At 46.0% G+C, this 25,624-nt stretch overlaps 7 pseudogenes; all 7 read right to left on the bottom strand.

Annotated features, from left to right (window-relative positions):
* Positions 1 to 7,522: 7,522 nt before the first annotated feature.
* On the bottom strand, positions 7,523 to 7,639 carry LOC143950009 (5S ribosomal RNA; annotated as a pseudogene).
* A 530-nt stretch (positions 7,640 to 8,169) lies between these two features.
* LOC143947781 (5S ribosomal RNA) lies at positions 8,170 to 8,288 on the bottom strand (annotated as a pseudogene).
* A 100-nt stretch (positions 8,289 to 8,388) lies between these two features.
* On the bottom strand, positions 8,389 to 8,507 carry LOC143949253 (5S ribosomal RNA; annotated as a pseudogene).
* A 3,601-nt stretch (positions 8,508 to 12,108) lies between these two features.
* Positions 12,109 to 12,227, bottom strand: LOC143949114 (5S ribosomal RNA; annotated as a pseudogene).
* Positions 12,228 to 14,562: 2,335 nt separating this feature from the next.
* LOC143948676 (5S ribosomal RNA) lies at positions 14,563 to 14,681 on the bottom strand (annotated as a pseudogene).
* A 530-nt stretch (positions 14,682 to 15,211) lies between these two features.
* LOC143948758 (5S ribosomal RNA) lies at positions 15,212 to 15,330 on the bottom strand (annotated as a pseudogene).
* A 2,815-nt stretch (positions 15,331 to 18,145) lies between these two features.
* Positions 18,146 to 18,264, bottom strand: LOC143949142 (5S ribosomal RNA; annotated as a pseudogene).
* Between the last annotated feature and the right edge of the window lie 7,360 nt (positions 18,265 to 25,624).

The raw sequence follows: 25,624 nt of genomic DNA, 5'->3' as shown, positions 1-25,624 counted from the left end.
TATATCAGATTTAAGTGATGTTTCAACCTTGGTCAATGCCTCTGTAAATACCTCTCTCAGCATGCTCAGGCTCACTTGTGGGTCAGCCAGCACTAGGGCTCCTTCTAATTCGGGTTGGATTTCAGGTTGAATTTCGGGTAGGGGGGTAGCCTCTCCTTTTCTCCCCAGTTCTTCCCTTTTTTTCCCTTTATCTTCATCTCGGGAGCTTACCCCCCCCGTCCTGGTACGAGTTGGGCCTTCGTCCTTAGGCTTTCCTGCTCCCCGCACTTCTCCCGTGTCTATAGTTTTACTCGTGCCTGCACCTGATTTTCTTGATGTCTTCTGGCTAGGGGTTTCCTGGCTGCTTTCCAACACACTTATCTCCCCCACTAAGTATCGTTGTATCCCCCCCGGGCTAACAGGTCCCGTACCCCCCCTTTTATTCATCTTCCCCGGCATTCTCCTTTGTTGCAGGTTAACACCCAGATCCAGGCCCTGTCCCTTTCCCCATAACTCTTATGGGGTCCGGGTTGCTCAGATCACTTTCTGGGGGCGGGATACCTCACTCCCTTGTACCTGTATGCCTGCAGGCAGCTACAAGATAAGATTGCTGTCAGGGAGTGCTGGGTGCACGATGGGCGAAGGACCGACAATTGTGAAATGAGCCCCCAACCCGACCGCTATTTTATGCCTCTATCTAAAATTGTGAATAGAGGAAAAAGAAAAAAAACTCCGCATAGCATTACTGATGATTAATCCTTCAAATGTCCATCTGTTCACCTCTCATCATTCCTCCCCCTGCAGGGTTTATATCCAGCTAATCAAGCAGTGTTGGTAACAATCTGATAGTTCCAGAGGAGAAGTCACATTAAGAGCAGTTGTTAGCGTGCTTATATATATATCCGCCTTACCACTTTCCAAGAGAAGTTATTACAATAACAGCTTCTAGTCAATGATGATGACAAGATATGCAGCCGACCATCACCCCTCCTTTCATTTTACACAGATTGCTCAGCTATCATTGCTCCTCCACTCTGTCGCTGATTATCTCATTCATAACCTTGCCGGCCTGTGCAGGGGTGGAAAGGTCCGTGTCCGACTAATCAGGCGATATTGGTAGTACACTGATAGACAGGTAGTAGATGTCACATTAGCAGCAATCGTTAACCAGTTTATACATGTATGTACCTTACCGCTTTCAAAGAGAGGTCTTTAGAATGATAACTTCTGATCACTGATGATGACCAAATCTCCAGCGGGCCATCTCCCCTCCACTCATCCATACGGTTGCTCACCTCTCACTGCTCCTCCACTCTGTCAATGACCCTCTAATTCTCTGCCTTACCGACCTATGGAGGGTAGAGAAGGTCCGTGCCGTCAAGCCTGCTCCGCTGAAAGGAGGGGGGGGGGCGTAAGGCTTCCTACAGAGCCACCTTCCCACCGCTGTGTCTCCGCTTCACAGGAAGCATTCTCCGCTCGCTCTCTCTACTGGCTTGATCCGGGGCGTCCGCTCGCCTCGTGGAAGCGAACAGCTGACGGCGGGTGGGCGGGGCGGGTGGATCAGGAGGCATGGGCGGGTGCGGCGGGGACACACACCACTTTTTAACAGCACCAAAATATGAAAAAAGCACTGTAACTCTTTACATGTTTCAGAAGTAGTTGCATTAGCAAAACGTCCTGTCTTCTTTACACGCTAGCCTTTCTGTATACATTAATCTCTCTGTGTACACCAGCCACTTTATATAGACTAGCCTCTCTGTCTTCTGTATACACGTGCCCGTAATCTATATACACTAGCCTGCCTTCTTTTGACAATAGTCTCGGTGTCCCAGCCTCTCTGCATACACTAGCCTCACTGAATTCCCCAGACTGTCTTCTGTATACACAAGCCTATCTGTAAAAAATAGCCTGCCTTTTGTACCCATTAGCCTCTCTGTATAAACTAGCCGGTCTTCTGATTACTCTAGCCTCTCTGTGTAACACAGTCTCTCTCTGGATTCCCTAGCCTTCATCTCTGCATACCCAGGACGTTTTTCTTTATAATCTAGCCTATCTGTATACACTAGCATGTCTTTTGTGCACATTAGCCTCTCTGTATAAACTAGCCGATCCTCTGTATACACTAGCAAGTCTGTGTAACCAGCCTCTCTCTCTGCATACCCTAGCCTCCATCTCTTGCATAACCAGGACCTTCTTCTGTATAATCTAGCCTATCTGTATACACTAGCCTGTCTTTTGTACACATTAGCCTCTCTGTATAAACTAGCCGGTCTACTGTATACACTAGTCCATCTGTAACACAGTCTCTCTCTCTGTATACCCTAGCCTCCATCTCTGCATACCCAGGACGTTCTTCTGTATAATCTAGCCTATCTATATACACTAGCCTGTGTTTTGTACACTTTAGCCTCTCTGTATAAACTAGCCGGTCTTCTGCATACACGAGTCTCTCTGTATACCCTTGGATGTCTTTTGTATACACTAGCTGCTCTTTATACATTAGCTCTCTGTATACCCAAGCCTCTCTGTATACCCAAGTCCGTCTGTGTACACTAGCAAGTCTGCATACACCAGCCTCTCTGTGTAACCCAGCCTCTCTCTCTGTATTCTCTAGCCTCCATCTCTGCATACCCAAGATGTTCTTCTCTATAATCTAGCCTATTTGTATACACTAGCCTGTCTTTTGCACACATTAGCCTCTCTATATAAACTAGCCGGTCTTCTGTATACACTAGTCCGTCTGTATACAGCAAGTAGGCATACTCTAGCCTCTCTCTCTGTATACCCTAGCCTCCATCTCTGCATACCCAGAACGTTCTTCTGTATAATCTAGCCTATCTGTATACACTAGTGTATACAGACGGACTAGTGTATACAGAGGACCGGCTAATGTGTACAAAAGACAGGCTAATGTATACAGATAGGCTAGATTATACAGAAGAACGTCCTGGGTATGCAGAGTGCTCAGCTTCAAGGTATGGCCAACGTGAGTAATATGAGGGACACTCCCCCCGCCCCCACCTACCAGATCTGACTTTCATCCCCTTGCCCTCTCTGCCCCGGTCATCTGGTGGCAGTTTTATGCACTCCCTGGCCCCCACCCATTCATAATCCTTACCGACCTTTCCTTCCTTCCACATATACCCCGACGACATTGTCGGAGTGGCACCACTTGACAGGACACGGGGCTGTCATGCCGGTGGCATCGCCCATTGGAGGAAGGGATGATGGCCCTAACCCCTTGGCAGCAGGTTTTTTCATGTACAGACCAGGGCAGCTCATATTCCCTTCTGGAGTCTTGACCTTAGAGGGGGGAGTTGCACTTTGGGGGTTCTGAGTGATACCTAGTGCGCTGTACTGGAAGGGCTTGACATTCCCGAATATGTGTCCCCTCCCCCTGGTTGCGCCCCTGGCCCCCCCCCTCTGGCCCCCACCTACTCTTTGCCGACATTGCCTTCTGCAGCATTCGGGGACCCTGGATGACTTATTTATTGAGCCTATTGGTACGAGACACTGCTTCCCTCCAGTGTGACTCTGGACCCCCCTGGAGGATTTACCCCTTACTGTTTGGGCGGTCACAGCCTCCCTCTGGATGCTCTACACAGCTCCCCAATGGCGATGCAGGAGAGACACTAATTGGCGGGCCCCAGGACTGCTGCTCAGGTGATGTCTCCCATTGGATGGAGGGATGGTGGCCCCAGCCCCTTGCCTGCCAGATTTTCCATGCACCGACCAGGGCTGCTCCTCTTTCATCTTGATGTGGTGACCATGGAGGGGAGGAGTTGAAATTTATGGGGTCTGGGTGGTTGATGTTGGGAGTGCGCTAAAGGATTTCCGCATGTTTGTCCCCTCTCCCCTGTCTCCCCCTCCCTTCCCCCCCTTCCCTTCCCACCCTTCCCTTCCCACCCTTCCCTTCCCTCCTTTCCCTCCCCCTTTCCCCCTTTCCACCCCCTTTTCCCCCCTTCCCTCCCCCTTTTCCCCCCCGGGACGTGGACGGGGTAGAGGGGGTAAGGAGAAGACAATCTGCCAAAGGGAGAAATGCATTTGTTCGGGGGCTGCATGTACTTTTGGGGTATGGGACGGGGGGTGGTGGATCCCATTCTGTGATGCCTTTTCTGTTGCGATGGGCTCCCTTGTGCATGCCTACGTTTAGGGCGAGCCGAGGAGACCCCTCAGTGCTGACAGTTATGTTCTCTACCTCTGTTTTGATTATACTATTGTTTTTTGGTTCTATGATGTTACTGATTGTCTTTTATTTGCATACCGGTATCAGACGTGACATTTACCACTGCCGGGACTGGGGGGACTAGGATTCGGGGGCTCCCTCTCCGACCAGTTTACCCACCAACCCAAGTAGGACAGCGCTTTAAACACAGTGTACATCTGGTAAGCGCTATTGCATAATTGTGCTGTTTTAGTATACCTTTCCTGTACTGTTGAGTGCGGACAGCCCTTAATTTCCCTCTCCCCCTGGGGTTGAGGTGCCCGGCCTCTTTTTCCCTTTACCTTTCCTTCCATTTGCCCTTCCTTTCTCCCCCTTAGTTCCCGCCATCCATTACCTATCCAAAACTTACCTTGGTTCAACTTTCTTTGCTTTTCTCTGACGTCCCCCTCCCCCTCCCCGAAGAGCGATGACAGACTCAGTCAAGGTCACCTCTCTAAACGTTAAGGGACTGAACTCCCATGAAAAACGGTGGATACTCCTGTGAGAACTGAAAACTTCCTGTACTGATGTGGCCTTTATACAAAAAGTACATTTTAAAAATACTAGCCTCCCCTTTCTATGGTCGAGATCCTTCCCTAAGGTCTACCACTCTACTAACCCCTCCTCTAAGACCAAGGGAGTCTCCATTCTGATCTCTAGCAGGCTCCCCTGGGTTCTCCAGGATTCTCTGGTGGACCCTGGGGGCCGATATCTTTTTCTTAGGGGCCACATTGGAGAGCACCTTTTTACATTTGCCACTTTGTACGCTCCTAATGAACTACCCTGCACAGATTATGTGACTTTCGGGAGGGCCAGTTGATATTAGGTGGGGACTTTATTGTGTTTGAAAAAATGTTACTCTGATCTCTACAACCTGCCCGATTCAGGGTCTGAACAGGACAATATAGACAGATATGTAACCAGTTCTGGTCTACCAACCCTCTCATCGGAATCACGGGAGTACTTGGAGGACCCGATCACACTGGAAGAAGTCCAGGCGGCCGTGGGACCTCCGAAGGTGGGTAAGGCTCCGTTCCCTGACGGATATACCGCACAATACTATAAGACCTTCCTCCCTATTCTCGGCCCGCACTTGGTGAATTTATTTAATACTCTGAGCTCGAATGGGGATTTTCCTGAGGATACCCTTAGAGCCCACATCTCGTTGATACCTAAGGAGGGCAAAGACCCGGACCTATGTGGGAGCTACAGACCCATTTCCCTCCTAAATTCGGTCCTAAAACTATTCTCTAAAATGCTCGCCATGTGATTGGCACATCACTTGCAGTCCCTTATACATATCGACCAGTTAGGTTTTATTCCCACCAGGGAAGATAGGGACAACACCATTAAGGTGCTTACCCTGGACCATAAAGCAAAGTCATCTGGGACCCCTTGTCTTTTCGTGAGTACTGATGCCGAGAAGGCTTTTGATCGGGTCAAATGGACATTTGTGTTCTCGGCCCTTCGCCATATAGGTCTGAGTGAACGGATGCTGGCATGGATAAGTAAGATATACTCACGCCCTTCAGCTCAAGTCAAAGCGAATGGGGTGCTCTCATCTCCCCTTGACATTGGGAATGGGACCAGACAGGGTTGCCCCCTGTCGCCCCTGTCATTGGAACCCTTTCTGTCCACAATTCGACAAAACTCAGACATAACGGAACTCCAAATGGGTACTATTGAGTGCAAGATATCTGCCTACGCGGATGACATGCTGTTCTCGCTGATGAATCCCAGAGTTTCCTTGCCAAATCTCCTTCGGGAATTCCAGATATACGGGATACTTCTTGAAATCAGAGGCCATGGGGGTTGCAGTTCCCCCGCAAACGTTAATAGACTTGCAGTCCAATTTTCGATTTAAATGGACCCATACACCCCTTAAAACTTCCCCCCCACCCCTTGTCACTAAGATCCGCAGTTTGCTTCATGGGTGGCATTCTGGCCTCCATTCCTGGTTCAGGAGATGCAATCTCATTAAAATGAACATACTCCCTAAATTTACCTATCTTTTCCAAGCTCTCCCGATCCCGATTCCAGTCCCGTTTTTTAAGCAAGCTCAATCCTTGCTCAATCAATTTAACTGGGCCCACGAAAATCCCAGACTTAAGCGGTCACAGCTGACATTGTCTAAACAACAGGGAGGGTTGGTTCTCCCTGACTTGCGACGCTACTACGAGTTTGAGACTCTATGCAGGAGCGAAGGCCCCATTCTTTCTCTTGCACCATTCACAGATTCCCATTAAGAAGTACAAAAAAATAAATTTTACGGCATGTGATAAATGCGGCAAAATCCTGCATCCCTCTCTATTGGAAAAAATGTCCCCCCCCCTTTCATTACTCAGTGGCTTAGGAAAATAGAGGACATTAAAAAAAATGGAGGACTTGATCCTCACATCACAAGGTAAACAAGAATTTTTTTAACAAACCTGGGACATCTGGAATACCTTTATATTCTCGCTGGAAGGATGTCGCCTGCTATCACCTTAGTGCTCTGAGCTTTCCTTGACTGGCCCCTTGGACAGTGGCCGCCATCGTGTCTCGTCCCCTCTTCTCCTTTCCTGATCTTTCACCCCTTCTCTTTTCTGCCTTCCTCCCCTATCTCTCACCCCCTCCACCCCCTCTCTCTTTTGGAAAAAGTGGAAAATTGGGAATGATGGCCCCACACCCCCCTCAGGATGGATTATGCCGGAGGGACCTGGGGTTTGTGTGACCCTGGATCTTGGTACAGTACTTTATCCGTGCCTCGAATCATTGTGATTGATGGAAGGCAGACTCAAAGTTGCGAATATACCTGTATCAAATATTGTTCAGCTGCTTTTTGCTCTGTATTTCTCTGTTGCATTGTCTACTCGGGGGACCATCTTCCCCTGTTTGGAGAAAAAATTGTATTTGAAAAAAAAAAGCCTACGACACCTGGTATTCCCAGGCGGTCTCCCATCCAGGCATTAACCAGGCCCGACCCTGCTTAGCCTCCAAGATCAGACGAGATGGAACAGATTCAGGGTAATGTGGCCATAGCCAATATCTTCAGGCACTCTCAACTCTCTTGACAAACGCCAAGATGGTCACCTTGGGAACAAGCGGAAAAAAATAGGTCAACGGCAACAACATAAAAAGAAGCCTACGCCATCTGGAAATCCCAGGCGGTCTCCCATCCAGGTACTAAACTGGTCCCAACTCTGCTTAGCCTCTGAGATCAGAAGAGATTGGGCTCTTTCAGGGTGATGTGGCCGTAGGAGATTTCTTCAGGCACTCTCAACCCTCTTGACTAACGCCAAGATGGTCACCTTGGGAAACAAACAAAAAAAACAAGTCAACGCCAACAACATAAGAAGAAGTCTACAGCACCTAGTATTCCCAGGTGGTCTCCCATCCAGGTATTAACAAGGCCCGACCCTGTTTACTCTGAGATCAGACGAGATCTGGTGCTTTCAGGGTTATGTGGCCATAGGCGAGCTCTTCAGGCACTCTCAACCCTCTAGACAAACACCAAGATGGTCACCTTTGGCAAAAAAAAAAACAAAAAAAACAAGTCAACGCCAACAACATAAAAAGAAGCCTACAACACCTAGTATTCACAGGTGGTCTCCAATCCAGGTACTAGCAAGGCCCAACCCTGTTTAGCCTCTGAGATCAGAGGAGATCGGGCGCTTTCAGGGTTATGTGCCCATAGGCAATCTCTTTGGGCACTCTCAACCCTCTTGACAAATGCCAAGATAGTCACCTTGAGATAAAAGCGAAAAAAAACATGTCAATGTCAACAACATAAAAAGAAGAATACGGCACCTGCCATCTCCCATCCAGGTACTAACTAGGCCCAACCCTTCTTAGCCTCAGAGAAGAGAAGAGATAGGGCTCTTTCAGGGTGATGCTGCTGTAAGCGATCTCTTTTCGGCACTCTCAACCCTCTTGACAAATGCCAAGATGGTCACCTTGGGAAACAAGGGGAAAAAAAATGAATCAATGCCAACAACATAAAAAGAAGCCTACAATAATTGGTATTCCCAGGTGGTCTCCCATCCAGGTACTAACCAGGCCCGACTCTTCTTAGCCTCCAAGATCAGACGAGATTGGGTGCTTTCAGAGTGATGTGGCTATAGGCAATCTCTTCAGGCACTCTCAACCCTCTTGACAAACACCAAGATGGTCACTTTGGGAAAGAAGCGGAAAAAAAACAGGGCAACGCCAACAACATAAAAAGAAGTCTACAACACCTGGTATTCCCAGGTGGTCTCCCATCCAGGTACTAACAAGGCTCGACTCTTCTTAGCCTCCAACATCAAACGAGATCGGGTGCTTTCAGGGTGATGTGCCCGTAGGCAATCTCTTCAGGCACTTTCAACCCCCTTGACAAACGTCAAGATGGTCACCTTGGGAAACAAGCAAAAAAATAAAAAATAAGTCGTAAGCTAGAGACAATACGGCCCGAGTCCTCAATTTAATCCATGCGGCGCATGTACAGGGAAGGCCCTTGCTTATGTTGTCAACGGACGCGGAGAAGGCCTTTGACAGGGTGGCCTGGCACTTTATGCAGGCCACCCTGGAACATATAGGTCTTGGCCCCAACATGATGAGCTGGGTAATGTCGCTTTACTCCACGCCGTCGGCAGCGGTACGGGTGAACGAGTGGTGCTCGGACTCCTTCCCCATCACTAATGGGACGAGGCAGGGGTGCCCTCTGTCTCCCCTAATTTTTATTCTGACACTGGAACCACTTATGTGTCACGTTCGGAATGACCCGAATATTACTGGCATATCCAGACCCTCGGCACACCACAAAATTGCGGCATACGCTGACGATCTAATTTTTTTAGTCTCCAATCCACACATTTCGCTTCCCAATATACTCGCGGCTCTCCGGCGATACGGCAGCCTATCAAACTATAAAATCAATTGCGCCAAGTCGGCTGTATTGAATATATCGGTCCCGGATGGTGAGGCCAAGAGGCTCCGCTCCGCTTTTCCATTCTACTGAGCGGAAAAATCTATACGTTACCTGGGCGTTGACATCGCAGCGGATTTGGCGCAATTGTACCCGCTTAATTTTGTCCCTCTCCTGAATAGACTGAAATCTGATTTGGGAAACTGGCATGCTTTAACACCAACCTGGTTCGGGCGCTGTAATGCATTCAAAATGACGGCCCTCCCGCGGATCTTATACTTGTTCCAGACATTACCGATCCGGTTACCCCCAATTTTTTTCAGACAACTGCAGGTACTGCTCCGGGACTTTATTTGGGCGTGCAAACCGCCCAGAGCCCATTTGCAATTGCTTGCCAGACCAAAGGACAAGGGGGATCTGGGACACCCAGATCTGAGACAATACTACAGAGCGACTCTGCTAGAGAGAGTCGTTGATTGGCATTGTAATGGCCCACACAAGCAGTGGGTGGAGATGGAGACTGAGGATGGATCCATTCCCCTATTGATCTCCCCGTGGCTCCTGTCCTCCCTACCAAAAGACCTCAGAGATCACCCCGTAGTGGGAGCTACGTTGGCTGTTGTGCGGAGGTTGTTCCGCTGCACACACATTGCTCCCCTGCCGTCACCAATGACTCCGGTTATAGGTAATCCAGACTTCACACCGGGATTTACCAACAAGAAACTGCGACAGTTGACAGTGGTGGGGAAACAGTGTCTGGGAGAGGTGTGGCCCTCGGGAGGGCTCCCGACCACGCAAACTGTCGCCGAGCTTTCTGACCCTCTGCTTGACTTGTTTAGTGCTTATCAACTTCGTCACTTTCTTCTGGCCATACAAAGGGCCCCCTACACTCATAGAGACCTGACGCCCTATGAATCCATCTGTCACAAAAGGGAACCTGTGCTACACACCCTCTCCCTCCTGTACAACCTATTGACTAATCAACAGGAGGAGTCGACACCACCATTTATCCACGAATGGGAGAGGGACTTAGGCATCACATTTACCCCACAACAGATAGGGAAGATCCTGACCTTAGTACATAAAGCTTCCATCGCAACCCAATATCAAGAATCAGGATACAAGATAGTCTCACGCTGGTATAGAGTCCCATACCTTCTGAATAAAATGAATAGATCGATCCCGGATGTTTGTTGGAGGTGCAATTCAGATACGGGGACCATGGGACACATTTTCTGGGCATGCCCGGCCTTGATTAACTTTTGGGCGGAGGTGACCGGGACAATAAAAACTCTCACAAATGTAGATATCGCAGACAACCCAGCAGCGTGCCTTCTACACTTGACCGAACAGCCTGTTCGAAAATACAAAAAAACCCTCACGATGCAACTCCTGAACGCCGCCCGGGCCTGCATTCCCACACTGTGGAGGCAGCCTCAGCCCCCATCCAAGGTGCTGTGGTATTCCAAAGTCAATCATATTCTCCGGATGGAAGAATTGACCGCCACCCTTCACAACACTGAAGAGGCATTTAGTGTTACATGGAGGCCCTGGAGGTATTTTACTGGTAGTGGAGACTACATTCGGGAGGTGAGCAGCGCCCCTGTCCCAGAAAATGACTGAACATCTAACGTTTACCTTTGTAGGCCATGTCTGCCCTGGGTGGCATTCCCCCCCCCCTCCCTTTTTGTCTTTATTTTTCTTTTTTTCCCCGCCGCCATCCCCCCCCTCCTCTCTCTCCGTCTTTGCACTCTCTTCTCCCCCGTCCTCCCTTTTGACTATGCCTTGTCTCCTTACTAGCCTTCGGGATCCAGAAAAACCACAGGGTTCTGGACACGACCGGCTCATATTTTACTCTGGTTCACATAGGTCATGATAAGCTGGCTCGCTGTGGTCCGAGTTGTTCTCCATGATTACATTTGTCCGAACGGAGCTGCACTAGTTATACTGTACTACATGTCGGAGGTGAGGTTTCTCTCTTTTCTGCATGAAACTGTAGGACTCCCCTCTGAGAACCCAGAGTTATTTGGCTGCCTATTTTTTGTTACCATGTAATTGTGACCCTGGGTCATGCTGTATGGTTGACTGTTATATTTATGTTGTTCTACTTATACTTAATAAAAGAATAAAAATAAAAAAAATCAAGTCAATGCCAACAACTTAAAAAAAAAGCCTATGACATCGAGAAATCCCAGGCGGTCTCCCATCCAGGTACTAACGAGGTCCCAACCCTACTTAGCCTCTGAGCTCAAATGAGATTTGGCTCTTTCAGGGTGATGCAGCCATAGTAGATTTTTTCAGGAACGCTCAACCCTCTTGACAAACGCCAAGATGGTCACCTTGGGAAACAACCAAAAAAAACAAGTCAACGCCAACAACATAAAAAGAAGCCTACAGCACCTAGTATTCCCAGGCGGTCTTCCATCCAGGTATTAACAATGCGCTACCCTTTCTAGCCTCTGAGATCAGTGGAGATTGGGCGCTTTCAGGGTGATGTGCCCATAGGCAATCTCTTTGGACACTCTCATCCCTCTTGAAAAATGCCAAGATAGTCACCCTGGCAAACAAGCGGAAAAAAACAGGTCAACGCCAACAACATAAAAAGAGGAATACGGCACCTGGTATTCCAAGGCCATCTCCCATTCAAGTACTAACTAGGCCCAACCCTTCTTAGCCTCTGATATCAGAAGAGATAGGGTGCTTTCAGGGTGATGCGGCTATAAGCGATCTCTTTAGGCACTCTCAACCCTCTTGACAAATGCCAAGATGATCACTTTGGGAAACAAGCGAAAAAAACAGGTCAATACCAACAACATAAAAAGAAGCCTGGGCAACTGGAAAACCCAGGCGGTCTCCCATCCAGTTACAAACCAGGCCCAACCCTGCTTAGCCTCTGAGACCAAACGAGATTGGGTGCTTTTAGGGTGTTGTGCCCATAGGCAATTTCTTTGTGCACTCTCAACCCTCTTGACACATGCCAAGATAGTCACCTTGGGAAACAAGGGGAAAAAAACAGGTCAACGCCGACAACATAATGAGAAGCCTACGGCACCTGGTATTCCCAGGCTGTCTCCCATCCAGGTAATAACCAGGCCCATCGCTGCTTAGCCTCTGAGATCAGATGAGATTGGGCTCTTTCAGGGTGATTTGGCCGTAGGCACTGTCTTTGGGCACTCTGAAGCCTCTTGACAAAGGCCAAGATGGTCACCTTGGGAAACAAGGTAAAAAAACAGGTCAAAGCCAACAACATAAAAAGAAGCCTACGGCATCCAGTATTCCCAGGCGATCTCCCAATCAAGACACTAACCAGACCAGATCCTTCTATTCTGGTCTGCCATCAAGGTACTAACCAGGCCTGACGCTGCTTAGCCTCTGAAATCAGATGAGATCGGGTGCTTTCAGGTTGATGTGGCTGTAAGCGTTCTCTTCAAGACACGCCCAACCCTCTTGACTAACGCCAAGATGGTCGCCTTGAGTAACAAGCGTAAAAAACAGGTCAAAGCCAACAACACAAAAAGAAGCCTATGGGCTTACAGCGGACCTTAAAAGATGGGACCCACTAGCTCTGTCATGGTTCGGACGCTGTAATGTGTTGAAGATGAACGCGATACCACGACTTCTGTATCTACTACAAGCCTTACCTATCAAAATACCCCAGACTTTCTTTCATGCGGTTCGCTCAATCTTTATCAAGTTTCTCTGGCGCGGCAAACATACGCGTATTGGTAGGGCAATGCTATTGCGACCGAAATTGCGGGGAGGTATTGGCTTCCCGGAACCCTGCTCTATATTACACAGCGACGCACATGACATGGGTGGTTGACTGGTGCCGGCATGGGGAACTGAAGCTATAGGTTAAGCTAGAGCAGGAGATGCCGTGGGTTCCACTGGCTGGTCTGCCTTGGGCGGGGAGGCCATTGGAGCCCTGTGTGACTACTCACCCGTTAATTGGCCTCTCGCTCGCCGAGATGGATAGTTTTTTTCATCTTTCCCACCTGACTAACTTCCCTTCTCCTATGACCCCAATTATTGGACATCCTAGATTCCCTCCGGGCCTGTCTGACCAGGCATTTACCAGGCAAGCCCCGAAAGGGCTTCTGAGAGCAGCCCTATTTCTTGGACCCACGGGTTGGATTCCCACGGGGACCATACTGCTAAAGCAAGTACCTGTTGCATTGGATAGCTGGAGAGCTAGACAGCTCATCCATTTCCTCAGATCACTACCTAACCATTCGTTCTTCTCTAGACAATTCCACCCCTTCGAGGAACTTTGCCTGGATGATGGCCCAATTCATGGTTCCCTCTCTAAGTCCTACCAAATCCTGACAGACGCACAATCCTCCACGGATCCGCCCTTCCTAGCTAAATGGAAAAGGGACTTACAAACTACATTCTCCAAACCACAGAAGGACAGAATACTCTTTTTCGCCCATAAGTCGTCACTCTGCAGTAAATATCAGGAGATCTCATATAAGCTGATCACACGCTGGTATCGTACACCGGTGGTGTTGGCCAAAATATTCCCCGGTCAATCTGACCGCTGCTGGCGCTGTGAGCAACAGGCTGGCACCATTCTCCACATTTCTGGGAATGCCCTCAATTACAAACATTCTGGCAGCCTGTCCTGAGACTCATCCACAAGTTCACAGACATTTCCTTAGCCAATGATCCCGCAACAGTTCTTCTCAATCTAACTCCTATGTCGAGAAAGCGTTATCATAAGTCCTTACTTAAACATCTCCTCAATGCAGCTAGGGCCTGCATCCCAAGTCAGTGGAAACAGCAATCTGCTCCAACGGTGACCTAGTGGTTCGCAAGGGTAAATGATATTGAACGAATGGAAGACTTGACTGCCACAATGAGGGATAAAACGGAGGAGCATGGGAACAGATTGTTCTACTGGACCCAGTTTCGCTTTTCGGAAGAATACCTCCGCGAGACATAGTAAGCTCATGGTGATCGTTGGAGATCGCTGTTCCAAACGTTGGACAGCTGATGAGCTGGTGAGCCGAGGGTGTCTCTTGCTCCCTGGGAGGGGACCCCACCCTATCCACTCTACCCACGACACCCCCTTACCCCTTCTTTTCCCTTTCTGCCATTTCCTTCCCCAATCTTCTCTTTCCCCTTCTCCCTCCTTTCAGTTCTACTATTTCCCTTCTTAACTCAAAAAAGGGAAAAGAAAATGGTATGTTCAGACCCCTTTTGACTACTACACAATACTCTTCCCCTATCTATGGATATCTAAACTCTTCGAGGGTAGCAGGGCTAGTATCAATAATATTTTAAGTGGTAGAGGATCCCAACGAGATGGAGCTTTAATCTCATCTTGATATGACCGCAAAGCTGTACACATGCTATTCTCCTCGGACTTCTTACCATTGGCTCTGATATCCATGCAATATGATAGTTTGTTTGTAACTATTTGTATCACACATTCTGTGAAGTTGCCTTTGCATTGTATGTCGCATACTACTTAATAAAAAAAAAAAAAAGGTGCCTATGGCACCTGGTATTCCCAGGCGGTCTCCCATCCAGGTACTAACCAGGCCCGACACTGTTTAGCCCCCGAGATCAGACGAGATTGGGCGCATTCATGGTGATGGGGCCATAGGTGATCTCTTCGGGCACTCTCAACCCTCTTGACAAACGCCATATTGGTCACCTTGGGAAACAAGTGAAAAAAAAAAAGGGCAAGGCCAACAACATAATAAGAAGCCTACAGCACTTAGTATTCCCAGGTGGTCTCCAATCCAGGTACTAGCAAGGCCCAACCCTTTTTAGCTTCTGAGATCAGAGGAGATAGGGCGCTTTCAGGGTTATGTGCTTATAGGCTATCTCTTTGGGCATTCTCAACTCTCTTGACAAATGCCTGCCTTGAGATACAAGCGAAAAAAAACAGGTCAATGTCAACAACATAAAAAGAAGAATACGGCACCAGGTATTCCAATGCCATCTCCCATCCAGGTACTAACTAGGCCCAACCCTTCTTAGCCTCAGAGAAGAGAAGAGATAGGGCTCTTTCAGGGTGATGCTGCTGTAAGCGATCTCTTTGGGCACTCTCAACCCTCTTGACAAATGCCAAGATGGTCACTTTGGGAAACAAGCGAAAAAAAAAAAAAATCAACGCCAACAACATAAAAAGAAGCCTACAATAACTGGTATTCCCAGGTGGTCTCCCATCCAGGTACTAACCAGGCCAGACTCTTCTTAGCCTCCAAGATCAGACAAGATTGGGTGCTTTCAGAGTGATGTGGCCATAGGCAATCTCTTCAGGCACTCTCAACGCTCCTGACAAACACCAAGATGGTCACTTTGGGAAACAAGCGAAAAAAAAACAGGTCAACGCCAACAACATAACAAGAAGTCTACGACACCTGGTATTCCCAGGCGTTCTCCCATCCAGGTACTAACAAGGCCTGACTCTTCTTAGCCTCCAACATCAAACGAGATCGGGTGCTTTCAGGGTGATGTGCCCGTAGGCAATCTCTTCAGGCACTTTCAACCCTCTTGACAAACGCCAAGATGGTCACCTTGGGAAACAAGCAAAAAAAATAAAAATAAGTCGGAAGCTAGAGACAATACGACCCGAGTCCTCAATTTAATCCATGCGGCGCATGTACAGGGATGGCCCTTGCTTATGTTGTCAACAGACGCAGAGAAGGTCTTTGACAGGGTGGCCTGGCACTTTATGCAGGCCACCCTGGAACATATAGGTCTTGGCCCCAACATGATGAGCTGGGTAATGTCGCTTTACTCCACGCCGTCGGCAGCGGTACGGGTGAACGAGTGGTGCTCTGACTCTTTCCCCATCACTAATGGGACGAGGCAGGGGTGCCCTCTGTCTCCCCTAATTTTTATTCTGACACTGGAACCACTTATGTGTCACGTTCGGAATGACCCGAATATTACTGGCATATCCAAACCCTCGGCACACCACAAAATTGCGGCGTACGCTGACGATCTAATTTTTTCCGTCTCCAATCCACACATTTCGCTTCCCAATATACTCGCATCTCTCCGGCGATACGGCAGCCTATCAACCTATAAAATCAACTGCGCCAAGTCGGCTGTATTGAATATATTGGTCCCGGATGGTGAGGCCAAGAGGCTCCGCTCCGCTTTTCCATTCTACTGGGCTGAAAAATCTATACGTTACCAGGGCTTTGACATCGTAGCCGATTTAGCGCAATTGTACCCGCTTAATTTTGTCCCTCTCCTGAATAGACTGAAATCTGATTTGGGAAACTGGCATGCTTTAACACTGACCTGGTTCGGGCGATGTAATGCATTCAAAATGACGGCCCTCCCGCGGATCTTATACTTGTTCCAGACATTACCGATCCGGTTACCCCCAATTTTTTTCAGACAACTGCAGGTGCTGCTCCGGGACTTTATTTTGGTGCGCAAACCGCCCAGAGCCCGTTTGCAATTGCTTGCCAGACCAAAGGACAAGGGGGGTCTGGGTCTCCCAGATCTGAAACAATACTACAGAGCGACTCTGCTAGAGAGAGTCGTTGATTGGCATTGTAATGGCCCACACAAGCAGTGGGTGGAGATGGAGATTGAGGATGGATCCATTCCCCTATTGATCTCCCCGTGGCTCCTGTCCTCCCTACCAAAAGACCTCAGAGATCACCCCGTAGTGGGAGCTACGTTGGCTGTTGTGCGGAGGTTGTTCCGCTGCACACACATTGCTCCCCTGCCGTCACCAATGACTCCGGTTATAGGTAATCCAGACTTCACACCGGGATTTACCAACAAGAAACTGCGACAGTTGACAGTGGTGGGGAAACAGTGTCTGGGAGAGGTGTGGCCCTCGGGAGGGCTCCCGACTACGCAAACTGTCGCCGAGCATTCTGACCCTCCGCTTGACTTGTTTAGTGCTTATCAACTTCGTCACTTTCTTCTGGCATACAAAGGGCCCCCTACACTCCTAGAGACCTGACGCCTTATGAATCCATCTGTCACAAAAAAGAACCTGTGTGACACACCCTCTCCCTCCTGTACAATCTATTGAGTTGGTAGGAGGAGGAGTCGACCCCACCATTTACCCCACAACAGATAGGGAAGATCCTGATCTTAGTACATAAAGCTTCCATCGCAAACCAATATCAAGAATCAGGATACAAGATAGTCTCACGCTGGTATAGAGTCCCATACCTTCGGAATGAAATGAATAGATCGATCCCGGATGTTTGTTGGAGGTGCAATTCAGATACGGGGACCATGGGACACATTTTCTGGGCATGCCTGGCCTTGAGGAACTTTTGGGTGGAGGTGACCGGGACAATAAAAACTCTCACAAATGTAGTTATCGCAGACAACCCAGCAGCGTGCCTTCTACACTTGACCGAACAGCCTATTCGAAAATACAAAAAAACCCTCACGATGCAACTCCTGAACGCCGCCCAGGCCTGCATTCCCACACTGTGGAGGCAGCCTCAGCCCCCATCCAAGGTGCTGTGGTATTCCAAAGTCCATCATATTCTCCGGATGGAAGAATTGACCGCCACCCTTCACAACACTGAAGAGGCATTTAGTGTTACATGGAGGCCCTGGAGGTATTTTTCTGGTAGTCGAGACGACATTCGGGAGGTGAGCAGCGCCCCTGTCCCAGAAAATGACTGAACATCTAACGTTTACCTACGTAGGCCATGTCTGCCCTGGGTGGCATCCCACCCCCTCCCTTTTTGTCTTAATTTTTCTTTTTTTCCCCACCGCCATCCCCCCCCTTCTCTCTCTCCGTCTTTGCACTCTCTTCTCCCCCCATCCTCCCTTTTGACTATGCCTTGTCTCCTTACTAGCCTTCTGGACCCAGAAGAACCACAGGGTTCTGGACACGACCGGCTCATATTTTACTCTGGTTCACATAGGTCATGATAAGCTGGCTCGCTGTGGTCCCAGTTGTTCTCCATGATTACATTTGTCCGAACAGAGCTGCACTAGTTATACTGTACCACATGTCGGAGGTGGGGTTTCTCTCTTTTCTGCATGAAACTGTAGGACTCCCCTCTGAGAACCCAGAGTTATTTGGCTGCGGAAAAAAAAAACATGTCAACGCCAACAACATAAAAAGAAGCCTATGGCACCTGGTATGCCCAGTTGGTCTCCCATCCAGTTACTAATCAGGCTCGACAATGCTTAGCCTCTGAGATCAGACAAGATCAGGCACTTTCAAGGTGATGGGGCCATAGGCGATCTCTTCGGGCACTCTCAACCATCTTGACAAACGCCAACATGGTCATCTTGGGAAACAAGCAAAAAAAAACAAGTCATTGCCAACATTGGAGGCTAAGCAGGGTTGGGCAATCAGTTTCCTTGCCTGAAATAGGCATCTCAGAACTGCCATCTGGCTGCTTCCCGGGTTTCCAACTCCTTCAACTAATCCCAGGAGACAATACTTCGCCTCCATCCTGGTGGAGGTTCCAAACACCCGATCAATGGTTCCTGTCACCTCTGTCCAGTAGCGGATCAACTTCGGGCATCTCCAAAACATGTGCATCATGTCTCCCCCCATGTTCCCGCACCGGGGGCAACTTGAGTCCGGCCTTTCGGCCAAATTGAAAACGTTTACGAGGAGCATAATAGGTTCTATATAATAAGAACAGATGTGACATCCTCTGTGAGGAGAGCCACAATTCACAACAGGCAGGATTCCTGTGGCCAATTATAGCTCAGGGGGGTTTGTATAGTGTGTTGCGGTGGTCAGGGAAAGAGGGCGATAGGCAGGGACAGTGTCTTTACTGCTTGGGAACCAGTGGGTGTTATGTGCCTCCTGCACAGTACACACCTGAAGCTACCCTTTATTACTGGTGTTCAATTTCTGCAATACATGCATCTGCAGTGCAGAAGTTAGAGTGGGTGTTGTGTGCCTCCTGCACAGTAAACACCTTATTGCTGGTGTTCTGTTTCTGTAATACAGGAACCTAGCACTGTTACAGTGCTAGGGTGTACAGAGAAGCTGGTATATATAGAAGACTACAGCATACAGAAGAAAGGCTAGTGAATACAGAATACAGACTCGTGTATGTAGATAGGCTTGAGTATATAGAGATGCTAGAGTAAACAGTGAGGCTGGGGTACACAGAGAGGCTAGTTTAAAGAGAGGCTAGTATATACAAAGATGTTAGTGTATATAGAGAGGTTAGTGTATAGAGAGAGTCGAGTGTATACTGAAAGCACAGTGCATATAGAGAAGCTAGTTTATACAGAAGAAAGGCTTGGGTATACATCCAAGCTGACAGTGTATACAGAAGACTGGGTAGTGGATACAGAGAGTCTAGTGGGTACAGAAGACAGGCTGGTGTATTCTATCTAGTTTTTACAGTCTGGTGTATACAGAAGACAGGCTGTGGTATACAGAGGGTTTAGTGTATTCAGAGAGTCTAGTGTATACAGTCAGCGAGTGTATACATAAGACTGGCTAGTTTACACAGTGTTTACAGAGATGCAAGGGTGTACAGAGAAGCTGGTATATATAGAAGACTACAGCATACAGAAGAAAGGCTAGTGAATACAGAATACAGACTCGTGTATGTAGATAGGCTTGAGTATACAGAGATGCTAGAGTAAACAGTGAGGTTGGGGTACATAGAGAGGCTAGTTTAAAGAGAGGCTAGTATATACAAAGATGTTAGTGTATATAGAGAGGTTAGTGTATAGAGAGGGTCGAGTGTATACAGAAAGGACAGTGCATATAGCGAAACTAGTGTATACAGAAGACAGGCTTGGGTATACATCCAAGCTGACAGTGTATACAGAAGACTGGGTAGTGTATACAGAGAGTCTAGTTGGTACAGAAGACAGGCTGGTGTATTCTAGCTAGTTTTTACAGTCTAGTGTATACAGAAGACAGGCTGTGGTATAACAAGGGTGTACAGAGAAGCTAGTATAGAAGACTACAGCATACAGAAGAAAGGCTAGTGAATACAGAATAAAGGCTGGCTTCTACGGAGAGGATAGTGTATGCAGAACACTATCTAGGGTATACAGAGAGGCTAGATTATACAGAGAGGCTAGTGCATAGAGTGAAGCTATTGTATATAGAAGCCTGGATAGTGTATACAGAGAAGCTAGTGTGTACAGAAGAAAGGCTAGACAGGTTATAAAGAGAGACAAGTGTTTACAGAAGACAGTTTGGGGTATACAGAGATGCTAGTTTATACAGAGAGACTAATGTATTCAGAAGATAGGCTAGGGCATACAGAAGACAGAAGACGGGCTAGTGTATTCAGAACATAGGCTAGTGTATATCGAAGACAGGCTATTGTATGCAGAAGACCGGCTGGTGTATATAGAGAGGCTAGTGAATTTAGAGGGTAGGCTAAGTGATAACAGAAGAACACATATCTAATGGAGTTTGTCTCATTGACATGTTATGCCTTTTCATTCTTATGCTAAATATAGATTATACTCACTACACGATTTTAATCATCCACATCAAGCATGCAATAAAACTATCATACATCAAAATATACCATGTACTCTTTTGCTCTATTTTGCATGTGTGTAATTCTCCACATCAACTGTCACATTGAGTATGTGACAGTCCTGACACACCATCCTGACTTATTTTGCTTTATATCTTATTAGAAAAAGAGCGTATTATCTCAAAATCCGGTTAAATCTATTCACTTCGATGAGTTCTGCCGCTAATTGTACGGTAATGCAAAATGTTCACAAAACCATCCATTTGCTACCAGACATGCTTGCACATACTAAGAGTAATGGAACTATCGCTCGCTAACGATGTAAACAGTTTTATTGCTTTTCTGACATTAACCGAGTATCTCTGACATTAACTGAGTATCTCTCTGCACTATGATCTTAACAATAATAATTGGATTGTGTAATGCAAAGATCAACTAGTCTAATATAAGCTTTCTCAATGGTACCGGCATATCCTTTAAGCTAAGCTTTCAATCTCTTACCGTTGAACAGCGTTACTTCATCCCTGCAATATTAAGCCATTTAAATGTACTATTGGTCGCCTATATTATACAACTCTCTGAAAAGCATATATGTAGAGAATAAAACTAGTCTTACATCTTAATAAAACAGTTTTATTGCTCAACCAGTATCAGCTGTCATGACATAAGCAAATAAACGTTTCCACTGTTTGACTCTATTTTCTGTATTACTTCTTTTTCTCCACCTTAACTGTCACAGATAAAACACAGTGACAAAACATTTCTTTTTACCGCAGCAAAATGTGAGAAAAGCAGTGTAAGCCGTCTTTCTGCCATGTGCTTCAGAAAATTAATATACCGCTTTTAAATCCATATCAATTCCACATAACCGTGAACCGTCTTACAATTTTAACATTTACTGATAGCAATTACTGATATTACATCATGACTATATTAGTGGAAAAGGACCGCGTAATGGAACTGTGAAATTAATCATAATCTAAGAGTTAACTTAGCTGATAAATTTACGATTATTTACTCAACGATTTACTCAACGATATAAACTTAGATTTTTTCAAGCTAAATCTATTTAATCTTAAATAATTTATACTATATTCTACTGTACTCTTAAATTATGTACTGTTGTCCTGTATTTTAACCGTGCTCATATTTCGTTTTATGTTGCAACCATCGAATCTCATTGCTATTCCGACATTCTGCCTTAATGAGGATATTACTTTGCAATTATCCCTTGATCCCCTTTGTGTATTCACGTTATCTCGACCTACATATACTACCTCAATATTTTTCCAAATTGTTTTGCTATACTTATTATATTATAGAGATTACTATCTCTAAATCATTGTAAACCTAACCATAGATATAATGTCTACAGCTAATTTTACGTTTAATCAAAATTCACACAAAACCATCTTTTTAAAACCTTTACACATTAAGAGTAATGCAACCATCTCTTGCTACCTCTATGCAATAGGATTCTCTTTCCAATGGAAACGAAAACAGTCACTGTAACTGCGTAACAAAATGAATGGAACGATTTACACATTGGAATTAAAAAAAGAAAATATCCTTTAGCTGCTTAGCTCACACTTTGCTGTATGTAGCCGCGTTAACTGTATTAATGGTTACATGTAAATAACCAATGGGGATTGATATTTCATGTCTATCTCACATCTCTAATGCAATTTGTCTCTTTGCCATGTCATACTTTGCCAGTTATTATACTTTCTCATCCTTAAACACACGTTAGGATCCTGAAAAACGATAGAAACCTCTCATCTAATTGCTATTCGGACATTCTGCCTTGGTATTACTTTGCAACGCTCTATTGAACAATGTAAAGGTAAGCTAGATATTTTGTGTATTTCCATTTAAACTCGACTTGTATATACTGTCTCAATATTATCCGTTCTAATTTTGCTAAGTTAGATTGTAGAGTTTGCTGTCTAAATCCGGTTACCTACTACCCTTTATTACGTATACTGCTAATTTTAGGATAATACAAAACCATCACAAACATATTAAGAGTAATGCAATGCTACCATGAACAGTTTAATTGCTCTTCTCACATTTAGCTGGTATCTCTCTGCTATAGGAAACTGAATTTGTACTACAACGATCACTCATCTAATATCAGTCCACTCAGTGCTACCGGGATAACTTTTACATTTAGAGTAATGAAATGATTTCTCAGTCATTTTTAAGCTACTGCAAGTAACTCTTCCGATCTCTTTTCAACTGCAATACTTAATCTCTTCTATTGTACAATATTTAGCTGCTTAGCTCACACTTTGCTGTACGTAGTCGTGTTAACAGTATTAATACCTGTAAGTAACGAAATGGGGATTGACATTTTATCTCTAATTCATATTCACATTTCTAATGCAGTTTGTGTTTTTGCCATGTCATCCTCGGACAGTTATTATCCTTTCGCATCCTTATGCTATATTTGGGGTATATTCACTACATGATTAAAGACACGTAATTAGCCTGATTGATAAAAACCTACAAACGTCGTTGCTGTTATTTCGTGTATTTCCACTCGTGTATATACTGTCTCAATATTAATCTGAGTTATTTTGCTATATTTACTTTTATAATAAAAAGATAACTATCTCTAAATCCTGGTATACCAACTCACACAAAACCATCTTATTTCTACCTTACACGCAGTACATATTAAAATATTAACATTTAGACGTTATCTCTCTGCAATAGTAAACGAAATGTGTAGATCACTCATCTAATATAGTCTTCCCGATGCTACCGGAACAACTTTTAAATTTAGAGTAATGCAACGAGTTCTCAGTTTTATGAAGCTACTGCAACTAACGCTTTGGATCTCTTTCCTGTTAAATTACGCTCTGCAATATTAAGCCATGTAAATTGTCCTATTGGTCTGCTAACAATGTTATGTATAATAATACAAATCTTTCAAAAGCAATATCGTCTCACTGCAATACTTACACTCTGCATAATAAATATGAATAATGCGAATAATAAAGTCGTCTAAAACTCGGCTATAAGTAGAGAATAAAACTATCTTAAATCAAAATAAACCATGTTCTGCCAAACCAATAACGGCCAATTATGTTATACCAAAATATGAAAAAGCACTTTAACTCTACATGATTCAAAAGTAACTACATAAGCATTAGCAAAAAATAAAATCCTGTCTTCTTTACACGCTAGCCTTTTTTGTATACATTAATCTTTCTGTGTACACCAGCCATTTTATATAGACTAGGCTCTCTGTCTTCTGTATACACGTGCCCGTAATCTATATACACTAGCCTGCCTTCTTTTTACAATAGTCTCGGTGTCCCAGCCTCTCTGCATACACTAGCCTCACTGAACTGTCTTCTGTATACACAAGCCTATCTGTAAAAAATAGCCTGCCTTTTGTACCCATTAGCCTCTCTGTATAAACTAGCCGGTCTTCTGCATACTCTAGCCTCTCTGTGTAACACAGTCTCTCTCTGGGTTCCCTAGCCTCCATCTCTGCATACCCAGGACGTTCTTCTCTATAATTTAGCCTATTTGTATACACTAGCCTGTCTTTTGTACACATTAGCCTCTCTGAATAAACTAGCCGGTCCTCTGTATACACTAGTCCGCCTGTGTACCCTAGCAAGTATGCATACTCTAGCCTCTCTCTCTGTATACCTTAGCCTCCAACTCTGCATACCCCGGACGTTCTTCTGTATAATCTAGAATATCTGTATACACTAGCCTGTCTTTTGCACACATTAGCCTCTCTGTATAAACTAACCGGTCTTCTGTATACACTAGTCCGCCTGTATACACTAGCAAGTATGCATACTCTAGCCTCTCTCTCTGTATACCCTAGCCTCCATCTCTGCATACCCAGGACGTTCTTCTGTATAATCTAGCCTATCTGTATACACTATCATGTCTTTTGTACACATTAGCCTCTCTGTATAAACTAGCCGGTCCTCTGTATACACTAGTCTGTCTGTATACACTAGCAAGTCTGTGTAACCAAGCCTCTCTCTCTGCATACCCTAGCCTCCATCTCTTGCATAACCAGGACCTTCTTCTGTATAATCTAGCCTATCTGTATACACTAGCCTGTCTTTTGTACACATTAGCCTCTCTGTATAAACTAGCCGGTCTACTGTATACACTAGTCCATCTGTATATGCTAGCAAGTCTGCATACTCTAGCCTCTCTGTGTAACACAGTCTCTCTCTCTCTGTATACCCTAGCCTCCATCTCTGCATACCCAGGACGTTCTTCTGTATAATCTAGCCTATCTATATACACTAGCCTGTGTTTTGTACACCTTAGCCTCTCTGTATAAACTAGCCAGTCTTCTGCATACACGAGTCTCTCTGTATACCCTTGGATGTCTTTTGTATACACTAGCTTCTCTTTATACATTACCTCTCTGTATACCCAAGCCACTCTGTATACCCAAGTCCGTCTGTGTACACTAGCAAGTCTGCATACACCAGCCTCTCTGTGTAACCCAGCCTCTCTCTCTGTATACTCTAGCCTCCATCTCTGCATACCCAAGATGTTCTTCTCTATAATCTAGCCTATTTGTATACACTAGCCTGTCTTTTGCAAACATTAGCCTCTCTATATAAACTAGCCGGACTTCTGTATACACTAGTCCGTCTGTATACACTAGCAAGTATGCATACTCTAGCCTCTCTCTCTGTATACCCTAGCCTCCATCTCTGCATACCCAGAACGTTCTTCTGTATAATCTAGCCTATCTGTATACACTAGTGTATACAGACGGACTAGTGTATACAGAGGACCGGCTAATGTGTACAAAAGACAGGCTAATGTATACAGATAGGCTAGATTATACAGAAGAATGTCCTGGCGCTCGGCTTCAAGGTATGGCCAACGTGAGTAATATGAGGGACACTCCTCCCCCCTGCCCCCACCTACCAGATCTGACTTTCATCCCCTTGCCCTCTCTGCCCCGGTCATCTGGTGGCAGTTTTATGCACTCCCTGGCCCCCACCCATTTATAATCCTTACCGACCTTTCCTTCCTTCCACATATACCCCGACGACATTGTCGGAGTGGCACCACTTGACAGGACATGGGGCTGTCATGCCGTTGGAATCTCCCATTGGAGGAAGGAAT

Source organism: Lithobates pipiens, unplaced genomic scaffold (assembly GCF_037356315.1).
Source record: "Lithobates pipiens isolate NorthernLeopardFrog02 unplaced genomic scaffold, aLitPip1_a1.2 Scaffold_30, whole genome shotgun sequence".
NCBI lineage: Eukaryota > Metazoa > Chordata > Amphibia > Anura > Ranidae > Lithobates > Lithobates pipiens.
The sequence above is the reverse complement of the archived record's forward strand: the minus strand, read 5'-3'. Positions and strand labels throughout refer to the sequence as shown.